The following is a 27,084-nucleotide window of genomic DNA, read 5'->3' as shown; positions in this document are numbered from 1 at the left end:
GAAATCGCCATGCTTTGCTGAGTTGAATTTGCAGAGCTGCTTAAGTTTATAAGGTAAGTGTTGACAGTACTGGATAATGAGATATGCAGTTTTATTTTACAATTCTATTACCCAGCAGGTGCAGAAAGAGGTTTCTGAATTATAGGGCCAATCATTACTGACGAAGCCAGAAAAAAGGTTCAGAAAATGGAGCAACTTGTACTTTGTTTTGTGCGATATAATTGAGAATGGTGTCTCCAAATGAAAATGCATAAATTTTAACCCATTTATCATTAAGTATCATGGAGATTTCAAAAGGTTACTAAAAATACGGACGCTGAGCATGTATGAACAGGAGCGACAGCCTTAGGTTGTGGCAACATCAACATCACAAGGACTGCAGTGTTTCAAGGCAAAGGCCCATTGCCACCTTCTCAGTACAACACAACCTTACCAAGAACAAATTAAAGATATGGTACTCAGAAGTTGTATAATATGTCTGCATCTCTTTTCAAACCCAAGTTATAATGTAAGGAGGATTCCAAAGCTCCTCCTTCAAGTCACACAGTGCCCACTTTAAACATAAGCTCACTTACTTCACTATCCTTCTATCCTTCGGGACTCCAGCAGGCTACATGATTATTGAAGAGAAACTGACTAAATGTAGACACCCAACAGCAATATTCCAAATAAAGAGATTAAAGAAGGTAATATTATCTGCAAGACCATATGATCACCAAGAGCCCCCTCTCCCTTAAATACAGCCTATACTTCCTTACTTTTCTCCAGTAAGTGTCAGGAGCTGTGGTGAAAGCAAAGACAAAGGTCTGAAGTAGCTATAATCAAAAAAGATATGGGCATGTCCATAAACAGGATAAAGAGATGTTCTAAGTTATGGTACAAATAAAGAAAATAATAACCTAGTTCATTCTGATAATTGCATCATTCGCTCTGTCAGGACCTTGGGACTGGTTCCACATCTGAAGACAAATAACTTGCTTGTCGGACATTCTGTTTGGCAGAATTGCCCAGCTGCTAGTCCGATGCACTTTACCCTCCTCTACTACATAGAGGATAACAGCAGGATGACTGCTTGTCAGATGTTCAGCTGCAGCTCATTTAACACCAGTTTTTTTTTTATATAGTTGCTAATAATGCTCGCTGATCAACAGCAATTTTGGAATACCATTTGATCAAACATGCATTGTATCATGTTCGACTGACAGAAACAAACAGTAAGTGAATCCAGAAATCCAACAATCAATGTTGATTTATTAAGTTCTGTAACTTGAATATTCATGATGCTACAACAGTATCCACCTAACTAAGGCAAAATATCTCATAAACAGTTAAAAATGGCATCAGGTAATAATATCCCATTCATAGGATTGGAATTTTACCGGACAGTTGGAGGTGGGATCAATGTTAGCCGAGCTGACAAAATCACGGAAATAGACGTCGTCCCTCCTCCCTCCAGTTTTCCGAGGGGTCGGATGACAGTGAGGTGGGGAACCCCCGTGGGCGAAACACGCAGCCTATTAAAACGCCAATAAAGAGGCATTTTATGGTCAATGGCTCTTTCCCACCAGCGCGCGAGTAACATCCCATGTTTAACCTGGCAATGTAAAGAAGGCAAGTGCACAGTGAGAAAGCATTGACATGTTGAGCCACCATCATTGCAATAACATAAAGGGAAAAGTGGCAGTAAATGGGCCAGCCACAGCACAAAGCAAGCACTGACAGGAGCAGCTCCTTTAGGCAGTTATCTTGGAGATTTTGCTGTGCAAGAAACGTGGTTTCATCGTGCTGAGGCGATTTGGAGAAATAAAGGCAAACATCGACCTTTAAAGCTGTGTCCTTACAGAGGGACATTGGTTCCATGAACTCTCAGGTGGCATAGTTCACTGAGGAGGAGCTGCAAGGCTCTGCAGCTAAGCCTCCACAGCGACAGGGACAGTAAGTGCCACAGGACCAGCAGCTGCAGCATCCAGCACAGACAATGGCATTTGGGCACAGCAGAAGAACTGGCCATAGGGCTGCACCCAGAAGAAGACGCTACCCTGTGCACAGAATATACAGGTAAAGGGTCAGCTTCCTCAACCTGTCAGAACAGCAATGCCTCCAAAGTCTATGGCTGACACAACTGGTGGTCACTGACCCATGCGCCCTGATGGAGGAATACCTAATGCCATTAGGAGCTGGAGGCACCCCATTTCACAGTCAGCAACCCACAAACATATCAGCCAGGTGACAGATGCCTTCTAACAGAGAGCATCCCAGTACATCAAGTTTGAAACAGATGTGACCAGTCAAGCCCAGAGGGCCACGGGCTTCACCTTGATGGCCATCTTTCCTCAGATTCAGGATGTCATCAACTGCACTCATGTGGCAATCAAGGCTCCTACGCACTGGCCAGGTGCATGTGTTAATGGTAAGGGCTTTCACTCATTCAATATGCGAGTGGTATGTGACCACCGGAAGAGGATTCTGCAGGTGTGTGCAAAGTTTCCAGGGAGCTGCCATGCTGCCTTTATCCTCCGGCAGTCTCAGGTGCTGCAGCTCTTCAGACCCCTGCACAGCCTCACTGGATAGCTCCTAGGTAAAAAGGGGTACCTGCCGAAGCCGGGTTGACCCCAATGTGTCAACCCCACCACAGAGGCACATGAGAGATTCAATATGCCCTTTCTTTCTACAAGGGCCACAACACAGCAAGCCATTGGCTTGCTTAAAGTGCAGTTCAGGATCCTTCACTACTCTGGGGGTGTCCTTCAATACTGGTCAGTCAGGGTCTCCCGCATAGTGGCGATGTGCTGCGCCCTGCGCAATCTGGCTCCTCAAAGGGGAGTGGAGCTGACAGCAGAGAATGTTGGGGACAGACAGACTTCCTCAGAGGAAGACGCGTGGAAGAGGAGGATGTGCTGGCAGAGCATGAATATTCAGAGGTGCCAATGATGTCATGGCATTGACCTGCATGACAGAAGTCGCAACACTCTCATCCAGGTACGTTTCAACTGAGGGTAGTACACCCATCATTGGCCTTGAACCAGACATTTCCCTGGCGCTCACACTGTAGACGCACACACTACTCAGTTCCCGCAAACAAAGATCTCTGCAGGGACCAGGCGTCTCCATGTAACGTCCTTCGCCATGCACTGAGAACATATAATCTCATGGCACTCCTATACTTGAACTGGTCCACGGTCATTATGGGATTGGAAATGAGGTACATCCCAGGGCACAAGAAGACATGTCTCTTTGATATAAAGGTTTATCATCCAACATTAACATTAGAAGCTGCACCCAACTGGATCCCTTTGTGCCACTAAAACTTTTTTGGCATCCTCTTTCTCTTCCTTCAATGTGGTGCTACCCATGTGGCTGCAGCAAAGTTGGAGGCAGTCTGCTCATTTCCGGGGTCTGGCACTGTACATGCCCATGGCAGTTGTCCACTGGGTAGTTGAGCTCCTGAGGGGCCTTCCAAATACTGCACCATCTGCATAGGTGCAGGAGCAGCCTTGATCATGGGTTACGGAGTCAGCTGATGTGCCACTGTCAGAGGGGTCGCTGACAAGGGCCATGACCTGGGGCGCCTTGAGAAGAGCCCCCTATTCCATCATCCCTGACCACCTGTTTCCTCCCAGGGCTGACCAGCACCTCCCTGCTAACGAACTGTAGGTGAGCACATGGAGGCATTTTGATATAGTGCTCAGCCATCAAGGCGACTGTTTGATTTCGATTTCGATTTCGATTTCGATTTAGAGATACAGCACTGAAACAGGCCCTTCGGCCCACCGAGTCTGTGCCGACCATTAACCACCCATTTATACTAATCCTACACTAATCCCATATTCCTACCACATCCTCACCTGTCCCTATATTCCCCTACCACCTACCTATACTAGGGGCAATTTATAATGGTCAATTTGCCTATCAACCAGCAAGTCTTTGGCATGTGGGAGGAAACCGGAGCACCCGGAGAAAACCCACGCAGACACAGGGAGAACTTGCAAACTCCACACAGGCAGTACCCAGAATTGAACCCGGGTCACTGGAGCTGTGAGGCTGCGGTGCTAACCACTGCGCCACTGTGCCGCCCTTTGATCAATGTCTCTCAAGGTCACTGCCATTGCATGGAGACCATTGTTGTGTGCCCGCATCCACTCGCTGACCTTCTGCGTCTGACTCTCCATGAGGTTGGCCACTCTTTCAATGGAAGTAGCCATGCATAAATATGCCAGAGACGTAGAGGAAAACAAGAAACAACACAGTTGATTAGTAGGGACGTGAAGGTCAGCACTGAGAGGGAACAGGTGGACAGGGATGATGGAACTGGGGGCTCTCCTCAAGGGTCCCTGAGGACACAACACATGCCAGCAGCACATCTGACAGGGGTACAGCAGTTGACTCCCAACAAGAGGGAAAAACCTACTTGACCTCATCCTCAGCAATATACCAGTCACAGATGTATCTGTCCATGGTAGTATTGGTAGGAGTGACAACTACAGAGTCCTTGTAGAGATGAAGTCCTGTCTTCACACTAAGGACACCCTCCATTTTGTTGCGTGTCTCTACCACTGTGCTGAATGGGATAGATTCAGAACAGATCTATCAGCTCAAAACTGGGCTTCCATGAGACGCTGTGGACCATCAGCAGCAGCAGAATTGTAGTCAGCCTCAATCTGTAACCTCATGCCCCGGCATAGCCCCCACTCTACCGTTACCATCAAGCCAAGGGATTCAATTCTGGTTCAGTCAGGCATGCAGGAGAGCATGCCAGGAGCAGCACCAGGCATACCTTAAAATGAGTTGTCAGTCTAGTGAAGCTACAACACAGGATTGCATGCATGCTGAACAGCAGAAAAGCATGCAACAGACAGAGCAAAGTGATCCTACAACCAATAGATCAGATCAAAACTCTGCAGTCCTGCCACATCCAGTCATGAACTGTGGTGAACAATTAAACAACTACCCTGAGGAAAGGCTCTACAAATATCCCCATCCTCAATGCTGGTGGAGCTCAGCACATCAGGGCAAAGAAAAGGCTGGAGCATTTGCAACCAAATTCATTCGGAAGTGCAGTGTGGATGATACATCTCTGCCTCCTCCTGAGGTCCCCAGCATGCCAGTTTTCAGTTAATTCAATTCACACCACCTGATGTCAAAAAATGACAGAAGGCACTGATTCCGCAAAGTCTATGGGCCCTGACAACATTCTAGCAGTAGTGCTGAAGACAAGCTCCAGAACTAGCCATGCCCTTAGCTAAGCTGTTCCAGTACAGCTACCATACTGGCAGCTACCCAACAGTGTGGAAAATTACCCAGTTATTTCCTGTCCACAAAAAGCAGGACAAATCCAATCCAGCCAATTACCCTCCCCCACCCCCATCAGTTTACTCTTGATCGTCAGAAAAGTGATGGAAGGTGTCATCGACAGTGCCATCAAGTTTGGGATCTGCCAGGTCCACTTGGCTCCAGACTTCATTACAGCCTTGTTCCATATATATGGACAAAGCAGCTGAATTCAAGAGATGAGGTGAGAGTCACTGCACTTGACATCGAGGCAGCATTTGACCAAGTGTGGCATCAAGGAGCCAAAGCAAAATTGAAGTCAATGGGAACCGGGGAAAACTCTCAGCTGGTTGGAGTCATACCTAGCACAAAGGAAGATGGTTGTGGTTGTTAGAGGCCAATCAGTTCAGTCCCAGGACATCACTGCAGGAGCTCCTCAGGGTAGTGTCCTTGACCCAACTATCTTCAGCTGCTTCATCAATGATCTTCCCTCCATCATAAGGTCAGGGGATGTTCACTGACAATTGTAGAAAGTTCTGCACCATTTGCAGCTCCTCAGATATTGAAGCAGCCCATGTCCATATGCAGCAAGACCTGGACAACATTCAGGCTTGGGCTGATAAGTGGCAAGTTACATTCATGCCACACCAGTGCCAGGCAATGACCATTTCCAACAGGAGAGAATCTAACCATCTCCTTGACTTTCAACGGCGTTACCATCACTGAATCCCCCACTATCAACATCCTGGGGATTACCATTGACCAGAAATTTAACTGTAGCTACAAGGGCAGGTCAGAGGCTGAGAATTCTGCAGCAAGTAACTCACGTCCTGATTCCCCAAAGCCTGTCCACTATCTATAAAGCACAAGTCAGGAGTGTGATGGAATACTCTCCACTTGCCTGGATGAGTGCAGCTCCAACAACACTCAGGAAGCTCAACACTATCCAGGACAAAGCAGCCTGCCTGATTGGCACCCCATCACCACTTTAAACATTCACTCCCTCCACCACAGATGCACCATGGCAGTAGTGTGTGCCATCTACAAGATGCACAGCAACAAATCACCAAGACTCCTTTGACAGCAGCTTCCAAACCCGTGACCTCTACCACCTAGAAGAACAAGGGTAGCAGATAGATAGGAACATCACCACCTGCAAGTTCCCCTCCAAATCACACACCATCCTGACTTGGAAATATATCTCTGTTGCTTCACTGTCGCTGGGTCAAAAGCTTGGAACTCCCTTCCTAACAGCACTGTGGGTGTACCTACACCTCAAGGACTGCAACAGTTCAAGAAGGTAGTTCATCCCCACCTGCTCAATGGCAATTAGAAATGGGTAATAAATGCCTGCCAAGCCAACGCGCTTATATCTCCTGAATGAATAAATGAAATATAATGTTACACATGGCTGCAACAGACCCCTTCAACTTCAGCAGTAAGGGCCTCACTGTCTATGGGAATTCTGACAGATGAACATATATTTGCTTTTGCTGCTCAACGAGTACCTGTTTAGTATATGACCGCCAATGCTCAGCATCTGTGTCCAGCTGAGCATAGCTAGATGTTTCCTTTGTCCTCCAATTGGAACTCTTGATGGCTATCTCTGCCTGCAGCATCTGCTCCTGCTCACATGTGAAGTTCTCCTCATCTTGTTCCACCCAGTCTATCTGTGATTCTGGACCCACCAAGCTGAGTGTATCTGCACTTGTGGAGGGTGCGGATGAGTTATGTGACAATGCATTTCGGAGTGCTGCTCCTACTCTGAGGAACGCACTGCCTCCTCCCTCATCTCTCGCTGTGCCTCTGGTGATGCGTCTGCATGAAATAAAAGACAATAATCAGTGCGGCACATAGCTGACAGGAAGATGGAGCACTTGCATTTCACTGATCATTACATTTTTCCACTCTGTGAACATGGGCCCACATAGGCCACATATCAGAGCCAGTTGCCAATGTCACATATAATCCTTCACCCGCTTGCTGCAGCACCCTTATCTCTCCATCGGCAACAGCCTGTACTAATGCCACCCTGCCAATTTCCCGTGCGTCCTCCTCCCAAAACATCAGTATGGTCAAGGAGGCCATTTCACCTCTGCTTCTGCACCTGTCCCGGGAATTCTACGCTCTCTTCTCCAGCAAGGAGAAAAGAAAGACTGAGCACTATTATTAAATCAATCTTTGATTAAGACTGAAGACCACATTTGAGGAGGCTCGCTGTGGAATGGGGAGTGTTAGGTCAACTAATTAAGATAGCTTTCTATAGGTATATCAGGAATAAAAGAATGACTAGAGTTAGAACAGGGCCAATCAAGGATAGTAGTGGGAAGTTGTGTGCGGAATCAGAGGAGATAGGGGAAGCGTTAAATGAATATTTTTCGTCAGTATTTACAGTAGAGAAAGAAAATGTTGCCGAGGAGATTACTGAGATACAGCCTACTAGGCTAGATGGGATTGAGATTCACAAGGAGGAGGTGTTAGCAATTTTGGAAAGAGTGAAAATAGATAAGTCCCCTGGGCCAGATGGGATTTATCCTAGGATTCTCTGGGAAGCCAGGGAGGAGATTGCAGAGCCGTTGTTGTTGATCTTTATGTTGTCATTGTCGACAGGAGTAGTGCCGGAGGACTGGAGAATAGCAAATGTTGTCCCCTTGTACAAGAAGGGGAGTAGAGACAGCCCTGGTAATTATAGACCTGTGAGCCTTACTTCGGTTGTGGGTAAAATGTTGGAAAGGGTTATAAGAGATAGGATTTATAATCATCTTGAAAAGAATAAGTTCATTAGAGATAGTCAGCACGGTTTTGTGAAAGGTAGGTCGTGCCTCACAAACCTTATTGAGTTTTTCGAGAAGGTGACCAAACAGGTGGATGAGGGTAAAGCCGTGGATGTGGTGTATATGGATTTCAGTAAGGCATTTGATAAGGTTCCCCACGGTAGGCTATTGCAGAAAATACGGAAGTATGGGGTTGAAGGTGATTTAGAGCTTTGGATCAGAAATTGGCTAGCTGAAAGAAGACAGAGGGTGGTGGTTGATGGCAAATGTTCATCCTGGAGTTTAGTTACTAGTGGTGTACCGCAAGGTTCTGTTTTGGGGCCACTGCTGTTTGTCTTTTTTATAAATGACCTGGATGAGGGTGTAGAAGGGTGGGTTAGTAAATTTGCGAATGACACGAAGGTCGGTGGAGTTGTGGATAGTGTCGAAGGGTGTTGTAGGGTACAGAGGGACATAGATAGGCTGCAGAGCTGGGCTGAGAGATGGCAAATGGAGTTTAATGCGGAGAAGTGTGAGGTGATTCACTTTGGAAGGAGTAACAGCAATGCAGAGTACTGGGCTAATGGGAAGATTCTTGGTAGTGTAGATGAGCAGAGAGATCTTGGTGTCCAGGTACATAAATCCCTGAAAGTTGCCACCCAGGTTAATAGGGCTGTTAAGAAGGCATATGGTGTGTTAGCTTTTATTAGTAGGGGGATCGAGTTTCGGAGCCACGAGGTCATGCTGCAGCTGTACAAAACTCTGGTGAGGCCGCACCTTGAGTATTGCGTGCAGTTCTGGTCACCGCATTATAGGAAGGATGTGGAAGCTTTGGAAAGGGTGCAGAGGAGATTTACTAGGATGTTGCCTGGTATGGAAGGAAGGTCTTACGAGGAAAGGCTGAGGGACTTGGGGTTGTTTTCGTTAGAGAGAAGGAGGAGGAGAGGTGACTTAATAGAGACATACAAGATAATCAGAGGGTTAGATAGGGTGGATAGTGAGAGTCTTTTTCCTCGGATGATGATGGCAAACACGAGGGGACATAGCTTTAAGTTGAGGGGTGAAAGATATAGGACAGATGTCAGAGGTAGTTTCTTTACGCAGAGAGTAGTAGGGGCGTGGAACGCCCTGCCTGCAACAGTAGTAGACTCGCCAACTTTAAGGGCATTTAAGTGGTCATTGGATAGACATATGGATGAAAATGGAATAGTGTAGGTCAGATGATCGGCGCAACATCGAGGGCCGAAGGGCCTGTACTGCGCTGTAATGTTCTAAAAAAAAAAATAGCGTGTCATTGATATCTATGGAGGTGCAGAGTTAAGATGCAGCCTGGACAGACTTTCTTAGGTGTAGTTGCAAAGAGAGGGCTTCAAAGGATGTGTGTGCTGGGGAAGGCTATGGAGGGGAAACATTGACGGTTGCCATATAACACTTGCACGCTACTCACCTTGCTGGACCTCAAGAGGTCATTGAACTGTTTCCTGCACTGGATCAATATCCTCCGTATTGCATTCTGGCTGATCATCTCTTCTGCAATCGCCAACTAAGCCTGTTTCATGAGGCTGGCTGGCCTCCTGCCATCCTCTGGAAAGAAAATGTGAATCCATTCCCTCACAGCTTCCAGCATCAGCTCAAGTGCCGTTTCCGTAAATTGTGGGGCTACCCTTCCCTTTCTGCCATCCATCTTCCTCCTCCTTTTATTATGCAGTTTTGCTGTTGAAAATGCACTCTTTCCCCCACTGTGCCTGCTTAAAGACAGCGGTCTCAATAAGGTTCCTCCCATCCACTTCTCCTAATTGGATGCCAAACCTGGAAGGACCCTCTTAAGTGGCTAGCCCCCCAAAAATTTCCCAGAGGGCCACCACTCACAGGGTCATCTTGCCAACCTGGATAGCGTCCCGATGTTCCATCAGATTTTAAGCGCAGAAGTTTCCGCCCATAGAGTCAGGAAGGTTGCAGGTGTGTCTTTGCCTTCCCATTTGGGAAGTAGGGATCAATCTTGTGCCTCTGTAGTTCCAACACATGTCTCCATTTGTTAACCAGTCACTTTACTCTGCTGCGGTGGCAGGAGCACTGCAGCAATACATTATTTCCCTTCCCCACAGTGGTAGACTCCCCAAGTAGAGGAGGGATACAACTGGGAATTCATCCTGCACATATAATTAATCCTAACCAAGGGAAATACAGCAAGATCTCAACAAGGCCAGTCCTGTGGGCAGATGCACAACACCGACACAATTCTTGCCCTCACTGTGTGGGCTCAGATATGGAGATTGGTTGCTTTGGTAATGTACTGGAGGACAACCTCCACTTAAAAAGCCTTCAGAAGAAAAATGGCAGAACATTTGAAAAGTAAAACTTTACTGTAGCCCAGTCAAAGCCTCTTGGTGCCAAGCAAAATCCCACCATTATCTTATCCAGCAAAAACATCTGATCAGCAATAAAGTATACTGTAAATACCCAAGAATAAATTTCATTACCCTATCATTAACAGAATAGTTACAATGTTTAACAAAACAGTATAAAGTTATCCATTGAATTTCTTTGGAACAGATCAACTGCATGACAATAGCCCAAAGTTATACAAAACCTATTTAAGTAATTAATTGGTAATTCATTTGTTTAAAGTCCCACCATTTGCTAATCCAGTAATGAATCAGTTTCAGTGTTGCCTATGCATCATGCATATTAACCAGCTGTTTTTCAATTTGGCTATGTAAGGAATGAATCTTTGCCTGAACAAATCTTCCCTTTAATTGAGCTGTCTGAGTTACTAGATGTCCATCAAGTATCTTGTAGTGTAAAATGAAGTTATTAAATTAAGATTAAATTAAGATACCTCCTTGTAATTCAAAATGTTCACTTAATGACTGGAGTTGAGGACAAGTAGTGACTGCAATATTGCCTATGCAGGTGAGCTGAATGGATACCTGGATGCAAGTGAAACCAAAAATAATTAATCAGCAGAAGTTAAGTTAGTGCCTTGAACTGAAGGAAACAGAATGAATAAGCAATTTTGATCAACCAGAAGCAAGATGTCAATGAAATAGAAGAAAGATAAAATATATTTCATGCAAGGCACACTATTAACACAGCAAAGAAACTACATTTTACACACATCCAAATGAATTATTTAATTAAGAAGCAGTCCTAGGCCTGACCATCTTCAGCTGCTTCATCAATGACCTTCTCTTCATCAATAAGGTCAGAGGTGGGGATGTTGGCTGATGATTGCACAATGTTCAACACCATTCACAACTCCTCAGATACTGAAGCAGCCCATGTCCACAGGTAGCAAGACCTGGACAACATTCATGCTTGGGCTCATACTTGGCAAGTAACATTCACGCCACTCAAGTGCCGCGCCATGACCATCTCCAATAAGAGAGAATCTAACCATCTCCCCTTGACATTCAACGGCATTACCATCACTGAATCCCATGCCATCAACTTCCTGGGGGTTACTATTGACCAGAAATTTAACTCACTCAGCCACATAAATACTGTGGCTACAAGAGCAGGTCAAAGGCGGGGAATTCTGCAGCACTGTAACTCACCACCTGACTCCCCAAAGCCTGTCCACCATCTGAAAGGTACAAGTCATGAGTGTGATGGTTACTCTCCACTTGCCTGGATGGGTGCAGCTCCAACAACATTCAAGAAGTTTGACAACATCCAGGACAAAACACTCCTCTTGACTGGCGCCCCATCCACCACCTTAAACATTCACTCCCTCCATCACCGACGCACAGTGGCAGCAGTGTGTATCATCTACAAGATGTACTGCAGCTACGCACCAAGGCTCCTTTGACAGCACCTTACAAACCCGCGACCTCGACCACCTAAAGGGACAAGTGCAGCAGATGAATGGGAACACCATCACCTGCAAGTTGCCCTGCAAGTCACACACCATTCTGACTTGGAACTATTTCGCCATTCCTTCACTGTCGCTGGGTGAAAAACCCGGAACTCCCTTCCTAACAGCACTGTGGGTGTACCTACACCAGATGGACTACAGTGGTTCAAGAAGGCAGCTCAACAACACCTTCTTAAGGGCAATTATGGATGGGCAATAAATTTTGGCCTGGTCAGTGATGCTGACATCCTATGAAAGAATAAAAAAAAGTAATGGTTCTCTTCACTTAAAACATGTATTAATACTTTCACATTGTGTTTATCCTTCAAGTAACATAACTGCAACATGAAAATCACAGTACAGAAAAACCAATCCATTCCTAACTGTGCCAATGCACTGAAGCTCATTGAAGAGTGTGGGCTAATGATGAATTGTGCTTGCTTCGGGTATTCCTTCCAATTCCTTCCACCCACAGATCCTATACTTAGTGGATGTGTGTGCCTGGATAGTGAGTGCAGTTGACTGTTCAACCACAGCAACAAACACAACTCTGCCTGTCATCTACATTTCCAGTAAAAGTCTTGGGATTGTAACAGACCTGCTGAGAACACAGTGCATGTCTTCTGGCCTCGACCCCTGCAGGTCAGATCAGTTAACTCAGCACAAGATTGGGGAACTATCCCAAACTGGATGGCTCAGTGCTATTACATATGATTTATTTACTTATTGAGCCACTTGGACTGTGGTTATTTGAATGGAGGAAGCTTTCTGGCTTCTTTTCACTTTGTGTTTTGATGTCTTCCAATTTGTTGAAAGAGAGAAATGTTTGGTCTGATGATTCTCCATTAATGGTTACAAAACCTGAAGCACACTGATGTAATGCCATAAAACTATGATTTATATTGGAGCTATACGTAGGCAACTGCTACAAATTTAATTCTTTCGGTTATTCAATGATACTCATGTAGCTAGATAGTTCTGTCTGTGCATTATTCATGTGCAAACTTGGCTGAGTGGTAGCACTCTGCTCATTGGTTGCATCTCCCTGTGCTATCACTGAATGGTTAATGTTCTTATGTACATTAAAACTCATTATGACTTAGTGTTTTAAGCAGAATTATGAAACTTCACACGCAATTGAACATATTTTTCAAGATTTTACAATTTCTTTAGCTCCAGTTCTTTTAATTATTTTCCAAAATTTGATGTGGTGTAACTCAAAGAGAAAGGTACATTTAAATTGATGCAACAGTTTTGCCAGTGGGAGATATAGGGAGGAGGCACGTGTTATACAGAGGCAGCACCTGGACATCCAAAAACAATCAGGAGCAAGACCTGTCGCCCAGCAACATTCAGGAGCAATGCCAGACTACCCAATAACACAAAGGAGCAGAACCAGGCCACCCAATTGTAGGCAAATGAAAATTGAACAAAACATCCACCACCCACTGGTTTCAAGATCCCCACGCAGTTTGATTTTCCAACAGGGCTCAAAATGAGCACCTGGAGCTTCCACCAACATAGGTAGGAACCTTATATCAAAATTTCAATTGGCATCCTGTGCTGCTTATTTGATGCCCATCCAATTTTCAGATACAAATGGCTGGAGTGTTGCCACTGGTACTGAAAATGGAGTGGCCTAAGCAATGGTTCTTAAAGGGGTCGCTTGACACTGCTGTGGAGACAGCTTCTTCTGGCCCCATCAAAATCTTTCATGCTGTTGTTAGTCATTCTGTGGGCCGTTAGGGGATCGCCTCCATCCCCTTTCAACTCAGCCGCACAGAGGTGCCATGAACTCTCCGCTCACACCGATCGGTGGGCTCCCCATCTGACCGCTCTCTGATATCATGTATATAAAGACTGACCATGAAAGTGGTTCATGTCTCCTGCTGGTACCCTCAAGTGAACATGGTAAATGCCCACTGCCCAGAGTTGAATATCACCCCCCACTATTTCTATTTATACACAGACACAAAGAAATTGAATTTACATGGAGGTTCCCTGATCTCCCAACATAACTTTGTTCGAATCTCTGGAAAAAACAGTGTGAATTTCTGTTTGCATAATTTTTCCAGAATTTTCATCGATCTTCCAGAGCAGTTTGTTGCAACTTCAGTGAATTACATTTAGCAGTTTAGTACAAAATATCGAGCATATATTAAGCATACAGAGTGGCGCAGTGGCTAGCACCACAGCCTCACAGCTCCAGCAACCTGGATTTGGTTCTGGGTACTGCCTGTGTGAAGTTTGCAAGTTCTCCCTGTGACCATGTGGGTTTCCTCTCACATGCCAAAGACTTGCAGGTTGATAGGTAAATTGGCCATTGTAAAAATTGCCCCTAGTGTAGGTAGGTGGGAGGAAAATTGTGGGGATGTGAGAGAGAAAATGGGATTAATGTAGGGTTGATGGTCAGCACAGACTCAGTGGGCCAAAGGGCCTGTTTTGGTGCTGTATCTCTCTATGATATATTAAAATTTTTAGTATTTAAAATTTTCAGCTGGAATTTCAGTGGAGTTTTTCTGATTGTTGGATCAGAAGAACTTCCACAGAAATTCTGGATGAAAATTTGCTGGAAAAAGTAAAGGCAAGTTCACAGCGCATGCCGATATTATTGAAAGAGAATCAGTCTTGATGATTGTGTTGTTGACTATTAAGGGAATGCAATATTTCAACAAACAATCTGTCTGTGGTAAAAAAGGTACTATATTTCACTTTTCCATTGTTTCATTTCATATTTCCGGATTTGCTACTTTTCTTCCAGGATATCTGTATACTAGTGTGATCAATATGATCCTGCAATAACACTGAAGACCTCACAGTCGAGGGTGGAATATTGAACATGACCATATGAGAATTCTTTGCTCTTCTTTGAATAATGCCTTAGCATCTGCCTAAAATAGTGTTGACTGATCTTGGTTTAATATCTCATCCAAGATCACGCTTTTAAGGATTTTCTCATGCATTGAAATGTCAGCCCAAACTTTGTGCTCAGATCCAGGAGTGAGCCTTGAACCCAAAAATCACATGACTCAGAGGTGAGAGTGCTGCCACCTCAGCCAAACTGACACTGATGACACAAAGTAGCATATAATATGAGCATGACAGACACTGTGCAAGCACGTCACAGTCACAACCAGTTAAATACAGTAATTTTGCTGTCTTGTCCTTACTAGGAAAGTACAATCAAAATTCTCTGCTTGGTCTCCATAAGCAAATCAAAACCATTCGCTACTTATCAAGAGGGTCCTCCTTGCAGTGTATGCTTTTAAGATAGGTTTGGATGCCTCTTATAACAAGCAAATAACAGTTGGAGGAAGCAACCATTTGATGCACAGTAAATCTAAATTCAATGTTTTATGATTAAAAATACAAGAGAAAAGAGAAAACAAATTCACAGATAAAAAAGCATTTTGTGAATTGAAATCATTTTTCCAATGATTCAGCTTGTTTATCCAATGAGACGCGAAGCCGAACAAGAGGTCGTAGGTTTGAAACCTGGTGAGTGCCGTGCTAGCCAATTTCATCCTAGTTGACTACAGGCGCTCTCCAATTCCTGCTTCTGATCATTATCCAGCAATCAGTGCTGCAAAATCCATTGTGTTGATGACAAGATCTGGCTCAACCGTGATGTCCAGCTTGGTGAAATGACCTGTTGACCTTCAAGGACCAGTACATGGAAGGATCAGATTGCAGATGGCATCTCAAACTTCATAACAAGTCAGTGCTTCCAGAAGGAGTGGTGTAGTTGGGGTGGTAGAAGGCAAGCAACTGTCAACAATAGTGGAAAATTGAGTGGGAATCTGTTTTTTATTTCCAAAATATACTTTATTCAGAAAAATCTGTAAAAAAATACATTACAAAACAGTTCCAAAAAGCACCAAGGCAAACAATACAAAGAGTGCAAAGGAAATCAGTTTCCTTCAATACAGGAGTGAGTTGCCTCACAATCCTTCCATTTCATTTTACATGCCATGTACATTTTACTGCAAACAAATATTTTCTGGCTACAGTTCGAGGGGTTTTTCATGGATCCAGCCCCTCGGTTCACCTTGGTGGGGGGACCGTACACAGTGGTCTTTCCCCATTGAGCCTTTGCCACGGCTGCCCCAAGCTTTAGTGCGTCCCTCAGCACGTAGTCCTGGACCTTGGAATTTGCCAGTCTGCAACATTCGGTCATGGACAACTCTTTGCGCTGGATGACGAGCAGGTTTCGGGCAGACCAAAGGACGTCTTTCAGCGAATTGATAGTCCTCCAGCAGCAGTTGATGTTTATCTCGGTGTGCGTCCCTGGGAACAGCCCGTAGAGCACAGACTCCTGTGTTACAGAGCTGCTTGAGATGAACCACAACAAAAACCACTGCATCTCTTTCCACACCTGCTTTGCAAAGACACATTCCAGAAGGAGGTGGGCGACCGTCTCTTCCCCACCACAGCCATCTCGAGGGCATTGTGCAGAGGGTGTGAGACTCTGGGCGTGCAGGAAGGATCTGACAGAGAGAGCCCTTCTCACCACCAGCCAAGCTAAATCTTGGTGCTTGTTTGAAAGTTCTGGTGATGAGGCATTCCGCCAAATGACTTTGGCGGTCTGCTCAGGGAACCATTCGACAGGATCCACCGTCTCCTTTTCCCATAGGGCCTTGAAGACATTCCGTGCAGACCACTGCCTGATGGATCGGTGGTCAAAGGTGTTTGCCCGCAGAAACTTTTCCACGACGGATAGGTGGTACGGCACGGTCCAACTGCATGGAGCGTTAGAACATAGAACATAGAACATTACAGCGCAGTACAGGCTCTTCGGCCCTCGATGTTGCGCTGACCTGTGAAACCATCTGACCTACACTATTCCATTTTCATCCATATGTCTATCCAATGACCACTTAAATGCCCTTAAAGTTGGCGAGTCTACTACTGTTGCAGGCAGGGCGTTCCACGCCCCTACTACTCTCTGAGTAAAGAAACTACCTCTGACATCTGTCCTATATCTATCACCCCTCAACTTAAAGCTATGTCCCCTCGTGTTTGCCTTCACCATCCGAGGAAAAAGACTCTCACTATCCACCCTATCTAACTCTCTGATTATCTTATATGTTTCTATTAAGTCACCTCTCCTCCTCCTTCTCTCTAACGAAAACAACCTCAAGTCCCTCAGCCTTTCCTCGTAAGGCCTTCCCTCCATACCAGGCAACATCCTAGTAAATCTCCTCTGCACCCTTTCCAAAGTTTCCACATCCTTCCTATAATGCAGTGACCAGAACTGCATGCAATACTCCAGGTGCGGCCTCACCAGAGTTTTGTACAGCTGCAGCATGACCTCGTGGCTCCGAAACTCGATCCCCCTACTAATAAAAGCTAACACACCATATGCCTTCTTAACAGCCCTATTAACCTGGGTGGCAACTTTCAGGGATTTATGTACCTGGACACCAAGATCTCTCTGCTCATCTACACTACCAAGAATCTTCCCATTAGCCCAGTATTCTGCAGTCCTGTTACTCCTTCCAAAGTGAATCACCTCACACTTTTCCGCATTAAACTCCATTTGCCATCGCTCAGCCCAGCTCTGCAGCCTATCTATGTCCCTCTGTAACCTACAACATCCTTCGGCACTATCCACAACTCCACCGACCTTCGTGTCATCCGCAAATTTACTAATCCACCCTTCTACACCCTCATCCAGGTCAATTATAAAAATGACAAACAGCAGTGGCCCCAAAACAGATCCTTGCGGTTCACCACCAGTAACTAAACTCCAGGATGAACATTTGCCATCAACCACCACCCTCTGTCTTCTTTCAGCTAGCCAATTTCTGATCCAAAGCACTAAATCACCTTCAATCCCATACTTCCGTATTTTCTGCAATAGCCTACCGTGGGGAACCTTATCAAATGCCTTACTGAAATCCATGTACACCACATCCACTGCTTTACCCTCATCCACTTGTTTGGTCACCTTCTCAAAAAACTCAATAAGGTTTGTGAGGCACGACCTACCCTTCACAAAACCGTGCTGACTATCGCTAATGAACTTATTCTTTTCAAGATGATTATAAATCCTATCTCTTATAACCTTTTCCAACATTTTACCCACATCCGAAGTAAGGCTCACAGGTCTATAATTACCAGCGTTCTGTGGCAATGTGGCCAGACCCATCCTTTGCAACACCAAGGACAGATAGAACCTCAGCACGTAGTGACACTTGGTGTTTGCGTACTGGGGATCTACATACAGCTTGATGCAGCCGCACACAAAGCTGGTCATCAGGTTGAGGGCGATGTTGGGTACATGTTTCCTGCCCTTATCAAGGGGTTTGAACATCGTGTCCCTCCGTAGCCGGTCCATTTTGGATCCCCACATGAAGCGGAAAATGGCTCGGTTGACCGCCACGGTGCAAGTGGGGTATGGGCCAGACCTGCGCCACGTACAGCAACAACGTGAGCGCCTCGCACCTGATGACTAGTTTCTTACCCACAATGGAAAGAGATCGCTGCTCCCACATGCTCAGCCTATGGTGTATCCTGGCTACTCGCTCCTCCCAGGTTTTGGTGCACGCCCTGGCCCCTCCAAACCATATCCCCACACCTTCAGGTAGTCTGACCTGACGGTGAAGGAGACAAAGGATCGGTCAGCCCAGTTCCCAAAGAACATGGCCTTGCTCTTGCCGTGGTTAACTTTGGCTCCCGAGGCCAGTCCGAACAAGTCGCAGATGCTCATCAGACTGCGAACAGACAGCCGATCCAATCAGAAGACGGCAACATCATCCATGTACAGGGAGGTTTTAACCTGGGTGCCTCCACTGCCTAGGATTGTCACCCCTCTTGTGCTCGCATCCTTCCTAATAGACTCAGCAAAGGGTTCAATACAGCAAACAAACAAGACCGGGGAGAGAGGACAGCCCTGTCTGACTCCAGATTTGATCGGGAAACTTTCTGACTCCCACCCATAGATTGAAACTGTGCTACTGATGTTTGTGTCGAGCAGTTTGATCCAATTGCAGATTCCCTCCCCAAACCCCATTTTGGAAAGCACAGCCATCATGTAAGTGTGTGATATCCTGTCAAAAGTCTTCTCTTGGTCCAGGCTGATGAGACAGGTGTCCACCCTCCTGTCCCGTACATAGATGATCGTATCCCTGAGTAGCATGTGACTATCGGAGATCTTCCGGGTACAGTACAGGTCTGATCAGGGTGGATCACCAACTCCAGAGCAGACTTGACTTTTGACAGAATCTTGTAGTCAACATTAAGCAGTGAGATGGGCCGCCAATTTCTGATTTCTGTCCTCTCCCCCTTCTGCTTGTAGATGAGGGTGATGATGCCTTTCCTCATGGATTCTGACATGCTGCTGACCAGGAGCATACTCTCATACACTTCCAACAGGTCTGGGCCAACCCAGTCCCATAGAGCTGAATATAACTCAACCGGTAAGCCGTCACTTCCGGGAGTTTTACTCATCTCGAAGGACCTGGCGGCCTTTGTCAGCTCGTACAGGGTTAAGGGCTTGTCCAGTCTCTCCCTCATGCTGTCATTTAAGACCTCTGTGATAGATTTGCTGATCCTTAGTATGTCGGACTGCGAAGAAGTTACCGAGCCATCCTCTTCCTTCAGGCTGTTGATCACAGAGCTCTCTCTGTGTACCTTTTGGAATGGCACAGTGGCGCAGTGGTTAGCACCGCAGCCTCACAGCTCCAGCGACCCGGGTTCAATTCTGGGTACTGCCTGTGTGGAGTTTGCAAGTTCTCCCTGTGTCTGCGTGGGTTTCCTCCCGGTGCTCCGGTTTCCTCCCACATGCCAAAGACTTGCAGGTTGATAGGTTAATTGGCCATTATAAATTGCCCCAGTATAGGTAGGTGGTTGGGAAATATAGGGACAGGTGGAGATGTGGTAGGAATGTGGGATTAGTGTTGGATTAGTATAAATGGGTGGTTGATGGTCGGCACAGACTCGGTGGGCCGAAGGGCCTGTTTCAGTGCTGTATCTCTAAACTAAACTAAACTAAACTAAAAAGTAACGTGAGCACGTCTCATCCTGCTCAACGGAGCGGACTCTGGACCGGAAGATGATCTTGGAGGCATCCGTGTCAAAGATTGAGGCCTGCTGGCTCTTCACCTCATGGAGGTCCTCCTTGACCTCGACCCCCATCGACTGCAGCCAGAGCAGATTTTGCATTCTTTTCTGGAGTCGGGACATTTCCCTCTGTCTCTCTCTCGCCCTCTGAACACCTTTGTGGATGAAGAACCTCTTGATGTTCTCCTCGATCGCCTTCCGCCAGTGAACTGGAGACTCAAAGAGGGGTTTCACGGTTCTCCACCCTTTGTAATCCCTTTTGAGTTCCTCAATGTTCTCTGGGGTCAGCAGTGTAGCATTGAGCTTCCACGTACCTCTGCCAACCCGCTGGTCATCCTGTCAGTGACAGTCGGCCAGTAAGAGGCAATAGTCGGCTTGACGTCAGTGGATCCGACCGTGACAGCACGGGATACAAACAGGAAGTCAATCCTGGAACGGGCAGACCTGTCCGATCTTAACCAGATGTATCTACGCTGTGCTCCGTCTGCAGGTTTACTGAAGACGTCGTGCAGTTTGGCATCTTTTATTGTTTCTATTAGGAATCTGGACGTAGCGTCCAGTTTACTGTCGTCACTGCCAGATCGTCCAGCCACATCGATGGTGCAGTTGAAGTGATCGCCTAGGTGGGAGTGCGGGAAGACGGTCAGCCGCTCGCTGCATTGAACCGGGGCGTACACGTTGATCACCCAGAGCGGAGCATTTATGTACATTACATCTGCCAACAGGAGGCGACCGTCCACCACCTCCTTCACTTTGGAGATGGCGACGTTACCTCCCTGCAGCAGAATACCCAGGCCGGAGGAACAGGAATCATTTCCTCCTGACCAGATCGATGGCCTGTGGGACCACCATCACGACCATTGCCTGTAGGTGCTGAGGTGAGGAATTCCACACTCCTGCAGAAACAATAGGTCGGCTTTGACCTTGGCGAGGTAGTCCAAGGTTGAAACACATCACGTAGTGGATTAAATGCTACGCACGTTAATAGAAGCAATCCTTATACCCATTTTTAAGTTAGTTGTTGCTTCCCACACCAGTTGTCTTTGCTAGACCCAGTCCTTTGGTATGTTCCTACATACCCATGGTGTACACAAGCTGTTTCACGTTCGTTGGGCTCAGAAACCCCTCCTGTATCTCATGCAAGATTTGTTCCGTTGGGGTGACGTCGGGGGGAGGATGGTGGTCTTGTAGGCAGCAAGGATTGGGCTGTCCTCTGCTGTTGTTTCCTCCTCGAGAACATCACTGCTCCCGGCTTCCTGGAGCTGGAGTGCACCAGATGTATCGTTGTCCTCGGTGTCCCGGAGCTGGGATGCGCTGGGTGTGTCGCTAGGTTTGGCGCTTTGGGTTTGGGGCACGCTGGGCCCATTACAACATTCAGTTCCCGGGGGCTGGGGGGCTTTATCTTCCAGCTCCTTTGAGTTCCTCCGCTTATTTTGCAGGTGCCGTCGTTCCGACACTTCCTCGTCCAATGAAGAGGAGCTGCTGTAGTCTGTCTCAGACGGTAGCCTCCTCTTGTCACTGGTTTGGGTGGTGACCTGTTCCGCTTTAAGCAGATTTTTCCTTGTGGTTTTCCTTTGTCCCACTTGCCACTGACCTGTTTGTCCATCTGTTGCCTCCTCCTCCATTGATTCTGTCTGTGGAGGAGGGATTTTCGGGCACAGGGTAGGTGTTGGGTCGCTAGTTTCAGCTGCCTCCCCTTTCTTCTCCTTCTCAGGTAGACTTTCCTTGCTGCGGAGAGCATTGTTTGTCTCCTTCCCAGCACCAGACGCATTCGTTGTACTTTCTCCCGGCCTTTCCTTGGGCCTTCCCACCTGTATGTAACTGAGGCAACGTTTGGGGCAGGTTTTGTAGAGGTGGCCCGCCGCACCGCACAGGTTGCAACACTTACTCTGCTTACAGTCCTTGGTCTGATGGCCTTCCTTCCTGCTGTTCTTGCAGACAACTGTGCTGCAGTTAGCTGCCACGTGACCAGATTTGCCACAGGTGCGACAAACTCTGGGCTGCCCAGCATAGACTAAGAAGCCTTGACTTCCCCCGATAGTAAAGCTGGAGGGAGGGTGAATGATGGCTCCGTTGGCATCAAACTTCAAGGTCACCTTGACCTGCCGCTTACTTGTCCAAATCCCAAACAGGTCCCTGACATCAGTGCTGCTGCCGGCCACCTCAACGTACCTGGCTAGGAGGTGAGTACATCCACCACAGGAACATGGGGGTTATAGAGGTGAATTGTCACCAACCGGTCAAGTTGTGAAGAGTGAAGAGTGGCTGCACTGTGAGAATGGACAGCGGCGCCTGGTTCTCTTCTCCTTGAACACCTTTGGGAACTTGATGCATCCCGCCACATTCTTAAACGTCACGTTCAAATATCCACTGCTGGGGAAGTCCTGCAGGCAGAAGATGTCTGCAGTTTGGAATTCACACCAATCGATGAGGATTCTCTTGATGAAGAAGGTGCAGTCAAACGGTGCACCTCCTTCCTTATCCTTCACAACCACCCGAATGGTGTTGCGCACTCCCTGGCCTGAAGCTCTCGAATTGGTTCTTGCTATTTGCTCAAAAAGTGCCCAGGACAGGATCATGGTTTCTCTCCTGCCAGGTGGGAATCTCATCTGTTCAACAACTTGAACAGTATATTCTCCCACTTCATTTACTGGCTAATTAAAAAAGGTTCTACCATTTTAAAACACATTTAACTGGGAAGTACTACAATTGCATTTGATGTCATTCTCTTCTCATTAATGCCAGCAACAAAAAAATGTTCTTAATAACACAACTGACAAGTACCAATTAGTGCTTGCAAACTAATATATGAAAAGAGTGTGTGTGCCACAATGGGTCATTTGCATATGTGCATATGGTCAGTATTGGAAATAGCAATGAAATAAAAGGGAAATATTAAAATATGGTACCAAACAACTGTTCATTCAACTTAAAGCGAATGGCACAGTACTTAATAAAAATAGCATTTCTATGTTGCAAAAATATGCAATTACACCAACTGTATATTTTGTGAGATAGTATTTTCATGGGTGTGAATTTATTTCTGAAACCTTAATTCTAATTGTGAACCGAAAGCCAGGTCTGGCTAGTTAACCAAACTCTAATGTAGTCTCAAAAATAATTGGTGCATTTCTTTCAACTCCATAAACTAGTATTAGGGTGAATGTAAGTGTTCACTACATGAGTCAGACGCTACAGATTTGAGTAGGAATCAACGATAATTAAAATATCCTCCATGTGGATGAGCTCACTGAATATTGTGACTGTGTTCTGAGAAAGAACAGCTTGGTCTCCGCCAGTAGCAGCACACACATCTACTGTTGCATGACACTTTTTTTTACATTATAGGTGCCAAAACAACAGGGTGCAGCTAGAGACAAGTATAAGAGGAACAGATGTCTCACAAATTTAATCCTGGTGGTTTCTGGCAGCAGAAATAAACTTGCAGAAATTATACTGTGCAACAGATTTCTTTTAGCTGAAAGCATCCACTAGAAACCTGGATTAATTCAGCAAGTCATAGTTAACTCTGTGCTTTAATTTTTGTTAACATGGGGCAGACCTCCAGGTGGCATTCATGTCTGGGAGGTTTGCACAGAAGGAAGAGCAGCGTGTGAAGCTTCACTTCTGGTGTTCTGCAGGGAACTTTTTGGATTAACTCAGAATATCGAGCCATGCTCCTGTGATCCTGATGTCAACATTAGTAACCCTTGTGATAGCATTACTGTTTTAATTTTGTTGTGGATTGGCACCCTCTCTGCATCTCTGATGCTGGAGACAGTGGACTGAAACATGAAACAGGACATCCTCAAGAGTTCTATAAGTTTGCCTGAGTTGCAGTGATTGATTCCTGGACCAAGAAATGTTTTTTGCAATCTCACAATTAATGCTACAACCTTTTATCTCTGGCTAGATCTGTGCCTCATGGCAGAGCTGAATTGTCTTGCAGATTCTTACTCTTTTAGCAGCCTTTGTAACCACATTTGTTAGTTCTAGAATAGATAAGATGCTAAGCCAATTTATAAGTTAAGAGAGTTTGCAACACTCATAGATTAGATTAGATTAGATATACAGCACTGAAACAGGCCCTTCGGCCCACCGAGTCTGTGCCGAACATCAACCACCCATTTATACTAATCCTACACTAATCCCATATTCCTACCAAACATCCCCACCTGTCCCTATATTTCCCTACCACCTACCTATACTAGTGACAATTTATAATGGCCAATTTACCTATCAACCTGCAAGTCTTTTGGCTTGTGGGAGGAAACCGGAGCACCCGGAGAAAACCCACGCAGACACAGGGAGAACTTGCAAACTCCACACAGGCAGTACCCGGAATCGAACCCGGGTCCCTGGAGCTGTGAGGCTGCGGTGCTAACCACTGCGCCACTGTGCCGTGGTGGACGGACAACAATACAATCAATCTTCCTAAACAGAGTTATTGACTTAGGCTTCTCAGCCCTGAATGTAACAAACTGTTTATCAGCTCCCTGTACAGCTCTCCAATATCAGCTCACAATAATTTCATCATCAATTGTCTTTCAAATTGGAGCTATCCACTCTGCCAAAGATATTGTCAAAAGCAAAGACAATAATATGAGTTTACACTGCATCCACCTGCTTACTGAAGATGGGGAGCTGATTGGAGCTGAATAAGGTTCCCTGAGAAATTCTTGCATAGGTATTGTGATAAGAGGATGAATGCTCCTTTGCCCTGATAAAATGTTGGTATCCTATGCGGAAATGAAGTATGTAATTAAGCAAATCAACATATATGCCATAACACGTCAACTTCTCAATGAGGTTTGAATATTAAAATCTAACAAGAAGTTTGAAATAATAATAGCAACTATTCTAAATTTGTATCCTTCATGGACCATAAGTTTGAAAGGATCATAAATTAGCCAATCAAACAATTGGTTAAAAAGTATCAATATAATTCTCTTAAATATAATTTAATATTTACAAATATATCATAAGAAAGAGAGTATTAAGAGTAAAGAGTAAAGATCTCAGCTTTCCATGATATTATTAATGACATGGATGCAGGAATGGATATTTGTATATCTAAGTTTGTTGATGACACTATGTTAGATGGCACAGCAAGTATTCTAGGCTAGAGCAAAAAGTTGCAAAGGGATATTGATAGATTAAATGAGTGGGTAAAACCTTGGCAGATGGAATTTCATGTGGATGTGTAGTCATCCACTTTGGACCTAAGAACAATAGATTTTAAGTCTCCACATAAGGGAGTGCTAGCCAAAATTAAAGCTTATGGAATTGAAGGCACAGTATTGACATGGTTATGAGATTGGTTAGGTGGTGGAAGACAGGGAATAGGTGAGTAATTAAACTAGCAGAAAAGGATTAGTGGTGTCCCACGACGATCTGTATTGGGGCCTCAACTACTCGCTATACTTATTAAATACTTATATAAAACAATAGCGAGCCATATATCCAAGTTTGTTAACCACACAAAAATTGATGGCAAGATCAGGAAAGAAAGAAAGGAGTTACGGCAGCAGTACTGATTAAGGAGAACATTACAGTGCTGGAGAGAGAAGATGTTCTACAGCATTCAAGGACAGAATCTATTTGGTTAGAGCTAAGGAGCAATAGAGGTACCATTACACTACTGGGTGTAGCTGATAGGCCATCGTCGAGTGGGAAAGATATAGAGGAACAATTTTGCAAGGATATCACACAGAAGTGAATAAAATATAGAGGAGCTATAATGGAGGACTTTATGCTAATATAGACTGGGATAGTACCACTGTAAAGGGCAGAGAGGGGGACGAGTTTATGAAGCGTGTTCAGGAGAATTTTCAATATCAGCATTTTTCTGGCACACCGAAGAAGGAGGCACTGCTTGATCAGATTCTGGGGAATGAGGTGTGTTAAATGGATTAAGTGGTAAAGGGGAACATTTAGGGAATAATGATGATAGTATCATGACGTTTAGGTTAGGTATGGAAAAGGATAAGGAGCAATCCAAAGTAAAAATAGTTAACTTGGGAGGAACAACTTCAATGGGGTGGGAACAGATCTGGCCGGGATAAATTGGAATCAAATATTGGCAGGCAAAACTGTAATGCAAAAATTGACTACTTTTAAACAGGCGATAGTTTGGGTACAGTCGAGGTGCATTCATTCCCACGAGAGGAAAAAGTAGGACAAACAAATCGAGCGCTCCCTGGATGATGACAGTGATCGAGCATTTGATGAAGCAGAAAAAGGGTGTGTATGACAGATGTCAGATGGATAATACAATTGAGAACCAGGCTGAATATAGAAAATTCAGAGGGGAAGTGAAAAAAGAATTAAGAGAAGCAAAGAGTATGAGAAGAGAATGGCACCGAACATAAAAGGGAATCCAAAAGTCTTCTGAAGGCATATTGTTATGACTGACCACTCCAGTCAAAGCTCCATTCAAAATATACGATTCTGATTGTGGTGGGAGAAACGCACTGTTAATTCAATCCCGTCCCTCCACAGATCGCCTAACATATAATTTTAAACTTTCCAAATTAAAGAAAGACCCAGCCAAATTGTACCATCTATTAATCCCTGAATGAGGCTAACCAAATCAGGTGTCTTTAAATCAACAAATTAATTGTTTAATTAGAAAAACTAAATTCTTAAACACTACTAAGATATAAACAACATTTAAAATAGAAAAAATTAGAATCCTTGCAAATTTACGCTCCTGTTGGAGGTGAAAAAAGTCCAAGGTTTCTTGAAGTCCTCACAGTTACCGATGGGGAGAAAAAGGGTCTTCAGCAGTAGAACAGTCCATAGTGTAATTCCAGCAGTAAGCGATGCTTTCCTTCTCCAGGGATGAATCTCAACAATTAACAGCTTGCAAACACTTTCAATAGAATTAATCTGACTTTAGAGTTTTTGACAAAAGATTGTCACAGTCTAACTTCCTTCAGTTTAAATTATCAGAGATCTCTGTTTTGGCTTGACTTTTTAAAAATTTTGAGAAAGAATAATAAATAAACAGACTAACTTCTCTTCCTTCAGTTGAATGGCTGAGAGCTGTTCTTTCAGGTGCTAACACCACAGCTATCTGTCTGAATCCCCTGTTAGAACAGGCTGTTTGCACTATAAGCCAGTTCAAAATTTAATTGTAAT

The sequence above is a fragment of the Heterodontus francisci genome, chromosome 4 (assembly GCF_036365525.1).
Source record: "Heterodontus francisci isolate sHetFra1 chromosome 4, sHetFra1.hap1, whole genome shotgun sequence".
NCBI classification, from domain to species: Eukaryota; Metazoa; Chordata; class Chondrichthyes; order Heterodontiformes; family Heterodontidae; genus Heterodontus; species Heterodontus francisci.
Note: the sequence above shows the minus strand (reverse complement) of the source record.